The sequence below is a fragment of the Grampus griseus genome (genome assembly GCF_964374135.1).
Source record: "Grampus griseus genome assembly, chromosome: X".
In the NCBI taxonomy this organism is placed as follows: Eukaryota; Metazoa; Chordata; class Mammalia; order Artiodactyla; family Delphinidae; genus Grampus; species Grampus griseus.
Window position 1 is genome coordinate 117,494,877 of NC_138999.1, and position 14,400 is coordinate 117,509,276.

Consider the following 14,400-nt stretch of genomic DNA (forward strand, 5'->3'; position numbering starts at 1 on the left):
CATATAACATTGTGTAACTTTAGGGTATACAACTTCTTGATTCAATACATTTATATATTGCAACATAATCATACCAACATAGGATTAGCTAACACCTCCATCACATCATGTAATTACCATTTCTTTTTTGTGGTGAGAACATTTAAGATCTATTCTCTTAGCAACTTTCAAGTATATAGTACAGTAGTGTTATCTATAGTCACAATGCTGTGCATTAAATTTCCGGAACTTATTTATCTTATAACTAGAAGTTTGTACCCTTTGTTGAACCTCTCCCCATTTCCCCCAAACCTAAGCGCATGGTACCACCATTCTACTCTGTTTCTACGAGTTTGGCTTTTTAAGATTCCACATATAAGTGATATCATACAGTATTTGTCTTTCTCTGTCTGACTTATTTCACTTAGCATAATGCCCTCAAGAACTATCCATGTTATCACAAATGGCAGAATTTCATTTCTTCTCCTGGCTGAATAATATTCCATCACATATCATATCTTCTTTATCCATTCATCTGTTAATGGATACAGGTTTTTCCCCCCATATCTTGACTATTATGAATAATGCTGCAATAAATAGGGAGGTGCAGATATCTCTTTGATATCCTGTTTTCATTTCCTTTGGATGTAAACCAGAAGTGGAATCGCTGGATCATATGGCAGTTCTATTTTTAATTTTTTGAGAAACCTCCATACTATTTTCCATAGTACCAATTTAGATTCCCACCAGTGGTGCACAAGGGTTCCCTTTTCTCCATATCCTCCCAAACAATTGTCATCTCTTGTCTTTTCGATGACAGTCATTCTAACAGGTGTTAGGTGATATCTCATCATGGTTTTGATTTGCATTTCCCTGATGATTAGTGATGTTGAGCACCTTTTTCATCTGTCTATTGAACATTTTCATGTCTTTGGGAAAATGTCTATTCAATTCCTTTGCCCATTTAAAAAAATCAGATTTTGTTGTTTTGAGTTGTATAAGTTCTTTATATATTTTGGATATTAACCCCTTATATGACATATGGTTTGCAAATATATTCTCCCATTCTGGAAGTTGCCTTTTAATCTTGCTGATTGTTTCTTTTGCTGTGCAGAAAGTTTCAGGTTTAATGTCGTCACACATTTATTTTCACCTTTGTTACTTGTGCTTTTCGCTATCACATCCAAAAAATCATTGCCAAGACCTATGTCAGAGAGCTTTCCCCCGTATTTTATTCTAAGAGTTTTACAGTTTCAGGTCTTACATTTAAGTCTGTAATGCATTTCAAGTTAATTTTTGTGAGTGGTATAAAATAAGAGTCCAATTTCATTTTTATGCATGTGGTTATCTACTTTTCCGAGCACCATTTATTGAAGAGACTATCCTTTCCCCATTGAGTATTCTTGGCTTTCTTGCCAAATATTAGTTGACTGTAAACGGGGAGGATTATTTCTGGGCTCTTGATTCTGTTCTATTAACCTATATGTCTGTTTTTAGGCCAGTACAATACTGTTTTGATTACTAAACTTTGTAGTATAGTTTGAAATCAGGAAGTGTGATGCTTTTTTCTTCTTTCCCAGGGTTGCTTCAGCTATACAGGGTCTTTTGTGGTTCCATACAAATTTTAGGATGTTTTTCCTTTTTTGTGAAAAATGCCATTGGAATTTTGATAGTGATTGCCTTGAATCTATAGATGGCTTTGGGTAGTATGGACATTCTAACAATATTCATTCTTCTGATTCGTGAACATGGGATACCTATTGTTTGTGTCTTCTTCAATTTCTTTCATCAGAGTCTTAAAGTTTTCAGTGTACAGATCTTTCATCTCCTTGGTTAAATTTATTCCTAACAGTTTTATTGATTTTGTTGCTGTTGTAAATGAAATTATTTTCTTTATTTCATTTTCAGGTATTTCATTGTTAGTGTATATAAATGCAACTGATTTCTGTTTGTTAATTTTTTCTATCCTGTAACTTTACCAAATTCATTGATCAGTTCTAACAGTTTTTCGATTGAGTCTTTAAATTTTTCTCTATATAATATATCATCTGCAAATGAAGACTGAAGACAGTTTTACTTCTTTCTTTCCAATTTGGATACCTATTTTTTCTTTTGTCAGATTGACGTCTCTAGCTAGAACTTTTAGTACTATGTTGAATAAGAGAGGTGAGGGTGGGCACTCTTGTCTTGTTCCTGATGCCGAAGGAAAAGCTTTCAACCTTTCACCATTGAGTATGATGTTAGCAGTGGGCTTGTCATATATGGTCTTTATTTTAAGGTATATTCCTTCTATATTCAATTTGTTGAGAGTTTTTATCATGAAAAGATGTTGTATTTTAACAAGTACTTTTTCTGCATCTACTAAGATGGTCATGTGATTTTTATCTTTTATTCTATTAATGTGGTTTATCATATTTATTGATTTTCATATGTCAAGCCATCCTTGCATCCCAAGGGTAAATCCCACTTGATCATACGTATGATCCTTTCAATGTGCTGTTGAACTCGGTTTGATACTATTTTGTTGAGGATTTTTGCATCTCTATTCATCAGGGATGTTGGTCTGTAGTTTTCTTTTCTTGTATTATCCTTATTTGGTTTTGGTATCAGGGTAATACTGGTCTCGTAAAATGAGTTTGAGAGAGTCCCTCCTCTTTAATTTTTGGGAAGAGTTTGAGAAGGATTGGTGTTAATTCTTATTTAAATGTTTGGTAGAATTTACCAATGAAACCATCTGGTGCTGGAATTTTCTTTGTTTAGAGGATGTTGAATACTGTTTCAATTTCCTTACCTGTTATTGGTCTATTCATGTTTCTATTCCTTCCTGATTCAGTCTTGGCAAGGTGTATATTCCCAGGAATTTATCCATTTCTTCTAGATTATCCAATCTGTTGGCATATGATTGTTAATAGTAGTCTCTTATGATCCTTGTAGGTATTATTTTTTATCCCCATTTTACAGCTGAAAAAACTGAGGCACAGATTAAATAACTTGTTCATGGTTATATAGTAACGGAGCCAAGATAGAAATCCAGACCGTGTGGTCCCTGAGTCAGTGCTTTTCGCACTATGCAACATTGTTTCTCTGTGGTAGAATTTGGAAATCCATCCATTGGTCTAAGATATTCACTCCCCAAATTGTTCCATATCAATCCTGCAAATGCCCCAGAAGTATGTATCCATTTTACTGAATTTGTGAGTGAGAGGTGTGAGGGTAGATGGCCAAATATAATTGCCATGTTGAGGTGAAGGGAGGCAAGAAACTAAAATTGGGAAAAAATGGCACCTTTATGGTGCCAGGTATCATATTAGTCAATTCACCTATGTCTTTCTTCTTTCACCTTTATAATCACTAGCATAAAACTTATTTTTCAGGTGAGGAAACTGAGGCTCAGAAACTGAGGCTCAATGAGTTTAAGTAAATTACCTAACATAGAAAGTGGCAGACCCGTGATTACACCCCAGACAGTCTGATTTTAGAGCTTGGACATTTGACCACTCTATCAGTGTTACATAATGGCAGTCATTAAACATTACCACTTACTGGGCACATGCCATGTGCCAGGCACTGCTTTGAATGCTTTATCCTTACCAGCTCACTTAATCTTCACACTAACACTATAAGGCCGGTCTTATCATTATCTCCATTTCAAAGATAAGAAAACAGACACAGATCCAGTAAGTGGTGAAACCATGATTTGAAGCCCCTCTTGCTTATATCCAAAGCTCTTTCTAATAGAGGAGATGGTAGAAAGCTGAGCTTAGCCTGGGACCTGGCAGCATACCCCATATTTAGATCGGTCGCGGCTGGTTATTTGCCTAGCTGACTATGGGGTTTCAAAAGGAACTTGATAAAAAGCAGAGATTCGGATTTTCTCCATAATGAATGGCCCAACAAAAAACAGGTGTTGCTACTTCAATGTAACCTTCCTCTTGTTACACAATGGGCCACCTTGTGCCCATCTTTGTGTGCCCGTGGCATCCAAAACATCTTTTTCATCCATGGATACAGTAGTTGTAATGTCCATAAATATAGGTATATAAGTGAAAGTGGGCATAAATCTTTCTTATCTGGTCCTTAAAACAGATCAGCTAAGGATTTCTATTTACTAGCCAGTTTCATTCATTTTATGCAATTGAAAGAACTTAACCTATTCTTTATAAATCAGAAGAAAGCAATTAATAGTCTCAAATTCAATCTTTTGATTCAGCCCAATCCTCTTCACAGTTACTGAGATTTTTCTGTATTTTGTTTTTCATGTATGCTGAAGTTTAGATTTAGAATTAAACCACTGTCAATATGGCAGCTGGAAATAAAACAGCAGTGTTTCCAACAACTTAGACGTTAAGAAATATGTTCTAGAACCAGATTGCCTGGCTTCAAATCCCAGCTCTGAAACTAGCTGGGAGACTTTGGACTGGTTATGTAACCTGTCTTTGCCCGAGTTACCCATCTGTAAAATGAGAATAATAACATTCTTGCCTTGTAGACATTATCGCTAGGATTGAATGAGTTAATGCGTATAGGTGCCTTTAACAGTATTTCAGTGGCAAATTCTCAATAAATGGTTGCTGCTATTTTTATTAGTCAAGGCCACAGAAGAGAAAAATTTGAGAGGTCCTGAAGGACTATTACCAATGCTGTTTTCCTTTGGTGGAAGACAGGTGAGGGTGGGTTATATCTTGAGGCAATAAAGGGGGATACGTGTGTTAAGCTGGGACTGCTCTAGGTTGAGATATGCAAGTTGGTTTGTGATTAGTGTCTTAGATGGTAGAATGGCCTTCAGGTGGTGGTCACTGTCTAGGAAGAATGCCATGTTCTAGGATAATTGCATCAGGGTTTCTGACCTTGCTGTTGGCCAAAGAATTTTTAGACCTGAGGTCTAGAACAGGTTCTGACACAGGTGAACTGCCCATTAAATGTTGAATGCACGATACATACAATATATTTAAACATGCCAGTTAATAAATTAGAGCATATATTTTATCATTTTCTAATGTCAACAACATGAAGATTACTCAGTCTCTTTACCTAAATAGCCCACCGTCTAATTGAGAAGACTTGACAGTGTAGATTTTATTGATTTCCTTTGGTGTTGCATGTGCCCACTTCCCTACCAGTGCTTACTGGGATCATTTCCCAACAGACTACTTGCACTGGAATCCTTATTTCAAGGTCTGCACTGGTGAGGGGAACTCAAACCAAGTTAGAAAAATAGTATGTGCTGTAAAATACTCAGAAACCATTTAACTGATCTATGAAAATAAAATTCCTATTTTCTCCCCAAAATCCTTTTGTTCCTCTAAAGTAGAACTGGAAGCATAATGCTCTTGCTCTGCATGGTGTTTTCTGTTGCTCCTTTTCACTTTTTCTTGCCCTCTCACTTTTCCATAGCAAGTAAAGCAAGACTTGAAGATTTCATGGAGCTAGGCAGACTTCTCTGGGTGGCAAGCCTGTGGTGGATCATGTCAACTTTCTTCTCCTTTTCTGTGACAGGTACAGAAAGTACATTATGTTGTTTAGGTCAAATATTATAATATACAATCCCATCTTTATATTTAAGTGCATTTGAGGCTCTCCTAGAGAAGAACATTGAGATCCAAATATATTTGGGGGAGAAGGCCATTACATCACCATTACACTTAGTGTTTTCCCTCAAACACTTAGCTGATTCTGGCACAAAATTCGCCTTGGGATTTGGCCTAAAGTCTGTAAGGACTTATTGTTTTCTCCAGTTAAGTAAGGGTTACATTAGATGGAAGGTTATTTAGGTAAAGAAACAGAGTGTTTTTCATGATGTAAACATTAGTAAGGAATGACTTATGTGGTCCGAACACACACCCACATAGGCTTGCTCTTCCTAGCTCCCATGACAGGAACACAGTCTCTCACTCTAGGTCTCCCTTGACAAGTTATTTTTTTTTCCTGTCATAAGATGTAGTCACTGAACCAAGGCCTCGAGTGCAACACTCATATTTTCACTTTTGTTCCATTCATTTCTAAAAAATCATTTCTAAATGTATTCCAGTGCATGAAGAAGAGATTAACAATGATTCCATTGTGCACCTTCACAAATCTAGTGAGGTTTTCAGTTATTTAGAAGCCTTAGCAACTCACTCTATATAAATTGAGTCAGGGGGTTCATAGGGTGCTGTATTTCTCCTAAGACTGTCATAAGTGAGAAAGAAAGTACAGATCTAATTTATCTTGAGTTGTATTCTGTGAAGGATACAACTTGATCAAAATTGGCTTGTATTTTAAAAAGTCTAGGACCACGCTTCTGAAGAGGAGGGAACACTCCCAAAGACATTCTATGAAGCCACCATCACCCTGATACCAAAACCAGACAAAGACACCACCAAAAAAGAAAACTACAGGCCATTATCTTTGATGAATATCGATGTAAAAATTCTCAACAAAATATTAGCAAACTGAATCCAACAACACATAAAAAATATCATATACCACAACCAAGTTGGATTCATCCCAAGTTCACAATGATGGTTCAACATATGCAAATCAATATGTTACACCACATCGACAAAAGAAAAGACAAAAACCACATACATGATCATCTCAATAGATGCAGAAAAAAGCCTTTGATAAAATTCAACATTCATTCATGAAAAAAATGCTTGCCAAAGTGGGTATAGAGGGAACATATCTCAACATAATATAAGCTATTTATGACAAACCCACAGCCAATATAATACTCAATGGTGAAAAGCCAAAAGCCTTCCTGCTAAAATCTGGAACAAGACCAGGATGCCCACTCTCACCACTTCTATTCAACATGTACTGGATATCCTAGCCACAGCAATCAGGCAAGAAAAAGAAATAAAAGGTATCCAAGTTGTGAGGGAAGAGGTAAAATTGTCATTATATGCAGATGACATGATACTACATATAGAAAACCCTAAAGACTTCACACAAAAACTACTAGGACTGATAAACAAATTCAGCAAAGTAATGGGATACAAGATTAACATACAGAAATCAGATGCATTTCTTTACACTAACAATGAAATATCAGTAAGAGAACGTAAAAAACAATACATTTTAAAATCACATAAAAAAATACTTAGGCATAAACCTGACCAAGGAGGTGAAAGACTTATATGCTGAGAACTATAAAACATTAACAAAGGAAATTGAAGATGATTCAAAGAAATGGGAAGATATCCCATGCTCTTGGATTGGAAGAATTAGTATTGCTAAAATGGCCACACTACCCAAAGCAATCTACAGATTTAATGTGATCCCTATCAAATTACCCATGACATTTTTCACAGAAATAGAACAAATAATCCTAAAATTTATATGGAACCATAAAAGATCCAGAACTGCCAAAGCAATCCTGAGGAAAAAGAACAAAGCACAAGGAATAACCCTCCCAGACTTCAGACAATACTACAAAGCTACAGTAATCAAAACAGTGTGGTATTGGCACAAAGACAGACATATGGATAAATGGAATAGAATAGAGAGCCGAGAAATAAATCCACACATTTACGTCAATTAATCTTCAACAAAGGAGGCAAGAATATACAATAGGAAAAAGATAGTCTCTTTAGCAAGTGGTGTTGGGAAAGCTGGACAGCTGCATGTAAATCAATGAAGTTAGAACACACCCTCACACCATACACAAAAGTTAACTCAAAATGGCTTAAAGACTTAAATATAAGACATGACACCCTAAAACTCCTAGAAGAGAACATAGGCAAAACATTCTCTGACATAAGTTGTACCAATGTTTTCTTAGGTCAGTCTCCCAAGGCAATAGAAATAAAAGCAAAAATAAAGAAATGGGTCCTAATCAAACTTACAAGCTTTTTCACAGCAAAGGAAAACATAAACAAAACAAAAAGATGACCTACAGACTGGGTGAAAATATTTGCAAATGATGCGATTCACAAGAGATTAATTTCCAAAATATACAAATAGCTTATACAGATCAATATCAAAAAAGAGCAGCAATTTTAAGGAAAGTCTGTCACTGAAAACTCTCACCAGCTTGGTTCCCATAGACTTTGTGGTATTTGGTGGGCCCAATAAATGGAATGCCTCTTTTCTACCTGAGTTTGGAACTAAAAGATTCAGACATGCAGATGGCCGACAGGTACAGGAAAAGACGCTCAACATCACTAATTATTAGAGAATTGCAAACCAAAACTACAATGAGACACCACCTCATGCCCTTCAGAATGGCTATCATTAAAAGGTCTACAAATAACAAATGCTGGAGTTGGTGTGGAGAAAAGGGAACCGTCCTACACTGTTGGTGGGAATGTAAGTTGGTGCAGCCACTATGGAGAACAGTATGGAGATTCCTCAAAAAAACTAAAAATAGAGTTGCCATATGATCTAGTGATCCCACTCCTGGGCATATATCCAGACAAAACTATGATTCAAAAAGATACATGCACCCCTATGTTCACAGCAGCACTATTCACAATAGTCAGGACATGGAAGCAACCTAAATGTCCATCAACAGAGGAACGGATGAAGATGTGGAATACTACTCAGCCACAGAAAAGAATGAAATAATGCCATTTGCAGCAACATTGATGGACCTAGAGATTATCATATTAAGTGAAGTAAGTCAGAAAGAGAAAGACAAATATCACATGATATCACTTACATGTGGAAACTAAAATATGACACAAGTGAACTTATTTATGAAACAGAAACAGACTCATAGACATAGAGAACAGATTTGTGGTTACCATGTTGGAGGGGGTTGGGGGAGGGATGGATTGGGAGTTTGGAGTTAGCAGATGCAAACTATCATATATAGAATGGATAAACAACAGGGTCCTACTGTATAGCACAGGGAACTATATTCAATATCCTGTGATAAACCATAATGGAAAAGAATATCAAAAAGAGTGTATGTATATATGTGACTGAATCATTTTGCTGTACCGCAGAAATTAACACAACATTGTAAATCAACTATACTTCAATAAAATAAAATAAAATAAATAATTGGCTTGTATTTTATTAGACTTGTGACTTGCTATTTCTCAGTGCTGGAAAGGGCTTTGGGTGAGCAAATGTTCCATACCCTTCAAAGAAGGAACTATATGAAAATTGAGAGATCTCACTGGTCATTTATGCAGCCTTTGTGAGTCCCTAGAACTCTGCATTTATAAGTCAACTCCCACCACTTTAATTTATCCAGTGTGGAAGGATTAGATAAAGGAAGGAAAACCATTGTTTCATTTTGTCTGCTTAACTCCCAAGCTAAAGATAAATGTCCAAATTTTAGTCAGTCAGTAACATCTGCTGATTTTCAATAGTATGGTATACTTGTTGTGGTGTGAGATGTAGGAAAAACAGATAAAAATTCGTCACTGTTTTGTAGAAGCCTGAGAATATCTTTGAAAAGAAACAACTTAAAAAGTGATTTTTAAAAACGAAGGAAAACAGTATCTGGTCTTACATTTAGGTCTCTGATCCATTTTGAGTTTATTTTTGATTATGGTGTTAGAGAATGTTCTAATTTCAGTTTTTATATGTAGCTGTCCAGTTTTCCCAGCATCACTTACTGAAGAGACTGTCTTTTCTCAATTGTATATTCTTGCCTTCTTTGTCATAGACTAATTGACCATAAGTATGTGGATTTATTTCTGGGCTTTCTATCCTGTTCCACTGATCTATATGTCTGTTTTTGTGCCAGTACCATACTGTCCTGATTACTGTAGCTTTGTAGTATAGTCTGAAGTCTTGGAGCCTGATTCCTCCAGCTCGGTTCTTCTTTCTCAAGATTGCTTTGGCTATTTGGGGTCTTTTGTGTTTCCACACAAATTAAAAAATTTTTTGTTTTAGTTCTGTGAAAAATGCCATTGGTAATTTGATAGGGATTGCATTGAATCTGTAGCTTGCCTTGGGTAGTATGGTCATTTTAACAATATTGATTCTTCCAATCCAAGAACATGGTACATCTTTCCATCTGTTTGTGCTGTCTTCAGTTTCTTTCATCAGTGTTTTATAGTTCTTGGAGTAAAGGTCTTTTGCCTCCTTAGGTAGGTTTATTCTTAGGTGTTTTATTCTTTATGATTTGATGGTAAATGAGATTCTTTCCATAATTTCTTTATCTGACCTTTTGTTGTTAGTGTATAGAAATGCAACAGATTTCTGTATGTTAATTTTGTATCCAGCAACTTTACCAAATTCACTGATGAGCTTTAACAGTTTTCTGGTGGTATCTTTAGGATTTTCTATACATAGCACCATGTCGTCTTCAAACAGAGACAGTTTCACTTCTTTTCCAATTTGGATTTCTTTTATTTCTTCTCTGATTACTGCTGCTAGGGCTTCCATACTATGTATAATAAAAGTGAAAAGAGTGTGCATCCTTGTCTTGTTCCCAATCTTAGAGGGAATGCTTTCAGCTTTTCACCATTGAGTATGATGTTAGCTGTGGGTTTGTCATATATGGCCTTTATTATGTTGAGGTATGTTCCCTCTATGCCCACTTTCTGAAGCATTTTTATCATAAGTGGTTGTTGAATTTTATCAGAAGCTTTCTCTGCATCTATTGAGATGATCATATGGTTCTTAATCATCAGTTTGTTAATGTGGTGTATCACATCGATTGATTTGCAGATATTGAAAAATCCTTGCATCCCTGGAATAAATCCTATCTGGTCATTGTGTATGATCCTTTTAAAATATTGCTGGATTCGGTTTGCTAGTATTTTGTTGAGGATTTTTGTGTCCATGTTCATCAGTGATATTGGCCTGTAACTTTTTCTTGTGATATCTTTGGCTGGTTTTGGGATCAGGGTGATGGTGGCCTCATAGAATGAGTTCGGGAAAACTTCTAGAGGAAAACATAGAACACTCTGACATAAATCATAGCAATAGTTTTTTGAATCTGTCTCCTAAAGTAATGGAAATAAAAACAAAAACAAACAAATGGTACCTAATTAAAAGCTTTTGCACAGCAAAGGAAACCATCCACAAAACGAAAAGACAACCTATGGACTGGGAGAAAAAATTTGCAAATGATGCTACCGACAAGGTATTAATTTCCAAAATATACAAATGGCTCTTACAGCTTAATGTCAAAAGAAACAAACAACCCAATCACAAACTGGTCACAAGACCTAAATAGACATTTCTCCAAAGAAGATGGCCAACAGGAACATGAAAAGATGCTCAGTATTGCTAAATATTAGAGAAGTGCATATCAAAACTACATTGCACAGAAGTGCATATCAAAACTACATTTTCTACATTGTAGAAAACAAACTTATGGTTACCAAGGGGGAAAGGGAGGGGGAGGGATAAATTTGGAGATTGGGATTGACATATACACACTACTATATATAAAATAGATAACGAATAAGAACCTACTGTATAGCATAGGGAACTCTACTCAATACTCTGTAACGACTGTATGGGAATAGAATCTAAAAAAGAGTGGATATATGTATATGTATAACTGATGCACTTTGCTGTACAGCAGAAACTAGCACAGCATTGTAAATCAACTATACTCCAATAAAAATTAATTTAAAAAATCAAAACTACAATGAAGTATCACCTCACACTAGTTAGAATGGCCATCATTAAAAAGTCTACAAATAACAAATGCTGGAGAGGGTGTGGAGAAAAAGGAACCCTCCTACACTGTTGGTGGGAATATAAATTGGTACAGCCACTATGGAGGACAGTATGGAGGTTCCTTAAAAAACTAAAAATAGAGTTACCATATGATCCTGCAATCCCACTCCTGGGCATATATCCAGAGAAAACTCTAATTTGAAAAGATACATGCACCCCAATGTTCATAGTAGCATTATTTACATTAACCAAGACATGGAAGCAACCCAAATGTCCATCGACAGATGAATGGATAAAGAAGACGTGGTACATATATACAATGGAATATTACTCAGCCATAAAAAAGAATGAAACAATGCCATTTGCAGCAACATGGATGGACCTGGAGATTGTCATATTAAGTGAAGTAAGTCAGACAGAGAAAGGCAAATATCATATGATATCACTTATATGTGGAATCTTAAAAAATGATACAAATGAACTTACTTACGAAACAGAAGTAGACTCACAGACATAGAAAACAAACTTATGGTTACCAAAGGGAATAGTGGCGGGGAGGAGGAGAGATAAATTGGGAGTTTGGGATTAACATATACACACTACTCTATGTAAAACAGATAAACAAGGGCCTACTGTATAGCACAGGGAACTATATTCAATATCTTGTAACAACCTATAATGGAAAAGAATCTGAAAAAGAATATACATATATATATCTGAATCACTCTGCTGTACACCTGAAACTAACACAACATTGTACATTAACTATACTTCAATTAAAAAATGGTTATTAAAAAATGAAGGAAAAGATATTACTGGAAAATACGTAACAATTACAGAATTGCAGCAACTTAGCATCAAGAGTAAACCTGGAAGTCATCCAGTCCAGTGTCCTAACCAATGCAGTAGTCTCCTCTTAGTGTTCTGTTTGAGTATTTCCAATGATGGCATTTTTACCACCTCCTCAAGGCAGCTACTCCATATCTGGATAGCTCTAACACTTGGAAAATTATTCCTTTTGCTTAGCCATTTTCCCTGTAATGCATACGAAGATGATAGAAAAAAAAATAAAGCAAGCCATTTCCTAACAAAAGATTTAAAGACACTGTCTTTATGATGAGCAATTCATGTTAAAACAATTTAATTTCCTTCTGTGACAGAGTTGCAGGTCTTGAATAAAGAAGAGAGAAATCAGCGTAGAACACATCTGGACTTCACTAAAGCTTTGTGGATCTGCAAGGCATTTCCATTAATGAGTTAGGGATATCAGGCCTGGGTCGTACTATTATATGTCTTATTCCAAGGGTACTAAATGACACTTTGGGAGGAACCTGGGACAACATATTCCAGAGACAACATAGGTTTGTCTCAGAGCTTTTAATTTTTTCCTGCAAAGTCTGGAATGAGAAAAATAAGGGAATTCCTACTACATTTGCAGAAGGTACTACAATGGGGCTGGAGGGTAAGGGAAATAAAAGCTGAAAATTCCCTGCAAGTCAAGAGCAAAATCCAAGGTGACCTTGACCAATTAGAAAAATGGTCTGTCAGAAAGAGGCTGACGTTTGATGTTCAACAGGGATAGTAGTGGGCAATCTGTATGCTCCCCAAATCCAAACCACATGAATACCTGCTGAGGAATGGCTGGTGAAACTATCACTCTGAATCACACCTTGAATAACTAGAAACAAGACAGGGTCATTGTTTAAAGGGCTAGTATGGGCCTGGGTTTTGTGAACAGAGTTATGATGTACAAAAGCCAGGAAATAATTCTTCTGCCATATATTCTGCATTAATAGGGACTGTATTAGACACACTCCAACATTCAGCATGTTGGTCTTCATGTAAAACATGAAATTAGAAAAGCTGGAGAAACTATCAAGGTAAAAGGGACAGAAAGCAGTCCTAGAGAATATGTGAGAAAAGTTGAAATGAGTAAATTCATTGAAAGAAAGACTCAGTGTTGATTCCTCATTTGCCTTTCTTTCAGCTGATTTTTCCACACTCACCTGACTATAGTACCTCTTCTCCACATTGCTCATGAATTTCTATCTAAAGATGTCCTTGTTAAGACCTGTTCATCAGGATATGCCAAATTTGGCTTAAACTGTTTCTTATGTTTTGTCACATGCCGTGTAGATAAACCAGAGTGGAGGAAAACATTTGGTGCTAAATGATATGCCTTGTATATAACACTATCATGGCAATCGTCACACCGTTAGCTAATCTGAGCTGGCACACAATAGGTACCTACTGACTATATGTTGCATGAAGCAATGGGAAGAGGAAGTTGCCTAATTGTTTATTTTTTTTTCAAATCTGTGTTCCTCTTGTCAAAATCAAGTTAATATAAGAATGCCGTGAGGAAGAATATGATTAATTATAAACTGTAAGTTGCCTATTGCAGGGAGGAATTGTGAGGAATCTCTAGAAGTACACTTAGTTAGAAGAAAGTGAAGATGTAAATCTAGGGCAGTCTTATTGATGTCTCTAGTTGGTGACATGCTAATATTATTTAAGATAATTATTTGTTTTGCTAATAACCGGCCTTAATTAACCTGCCTGAATGTGTCTAAAGCACCTTGCGTGATACCTGGTACATACCAGATGTCAGATACATGCTAGTGATTATTGTATGAATTTCAGAATATTTCTTAAATTAAATCAATTTTACTGGCATTGATTTCCCTGATTCAGTGTTGACATTTCATGCTGTGCTCTGTGAAGTCTACTGAAAACATACTGTAAGAATTCACTCAACTAACCTCCAAAACATAGAATCCAGTGGCTATCTAGTTTAACCCTTGAGAACTGTTCAATTTGAAAATCTACTGAAGTGCTTCCCACCTG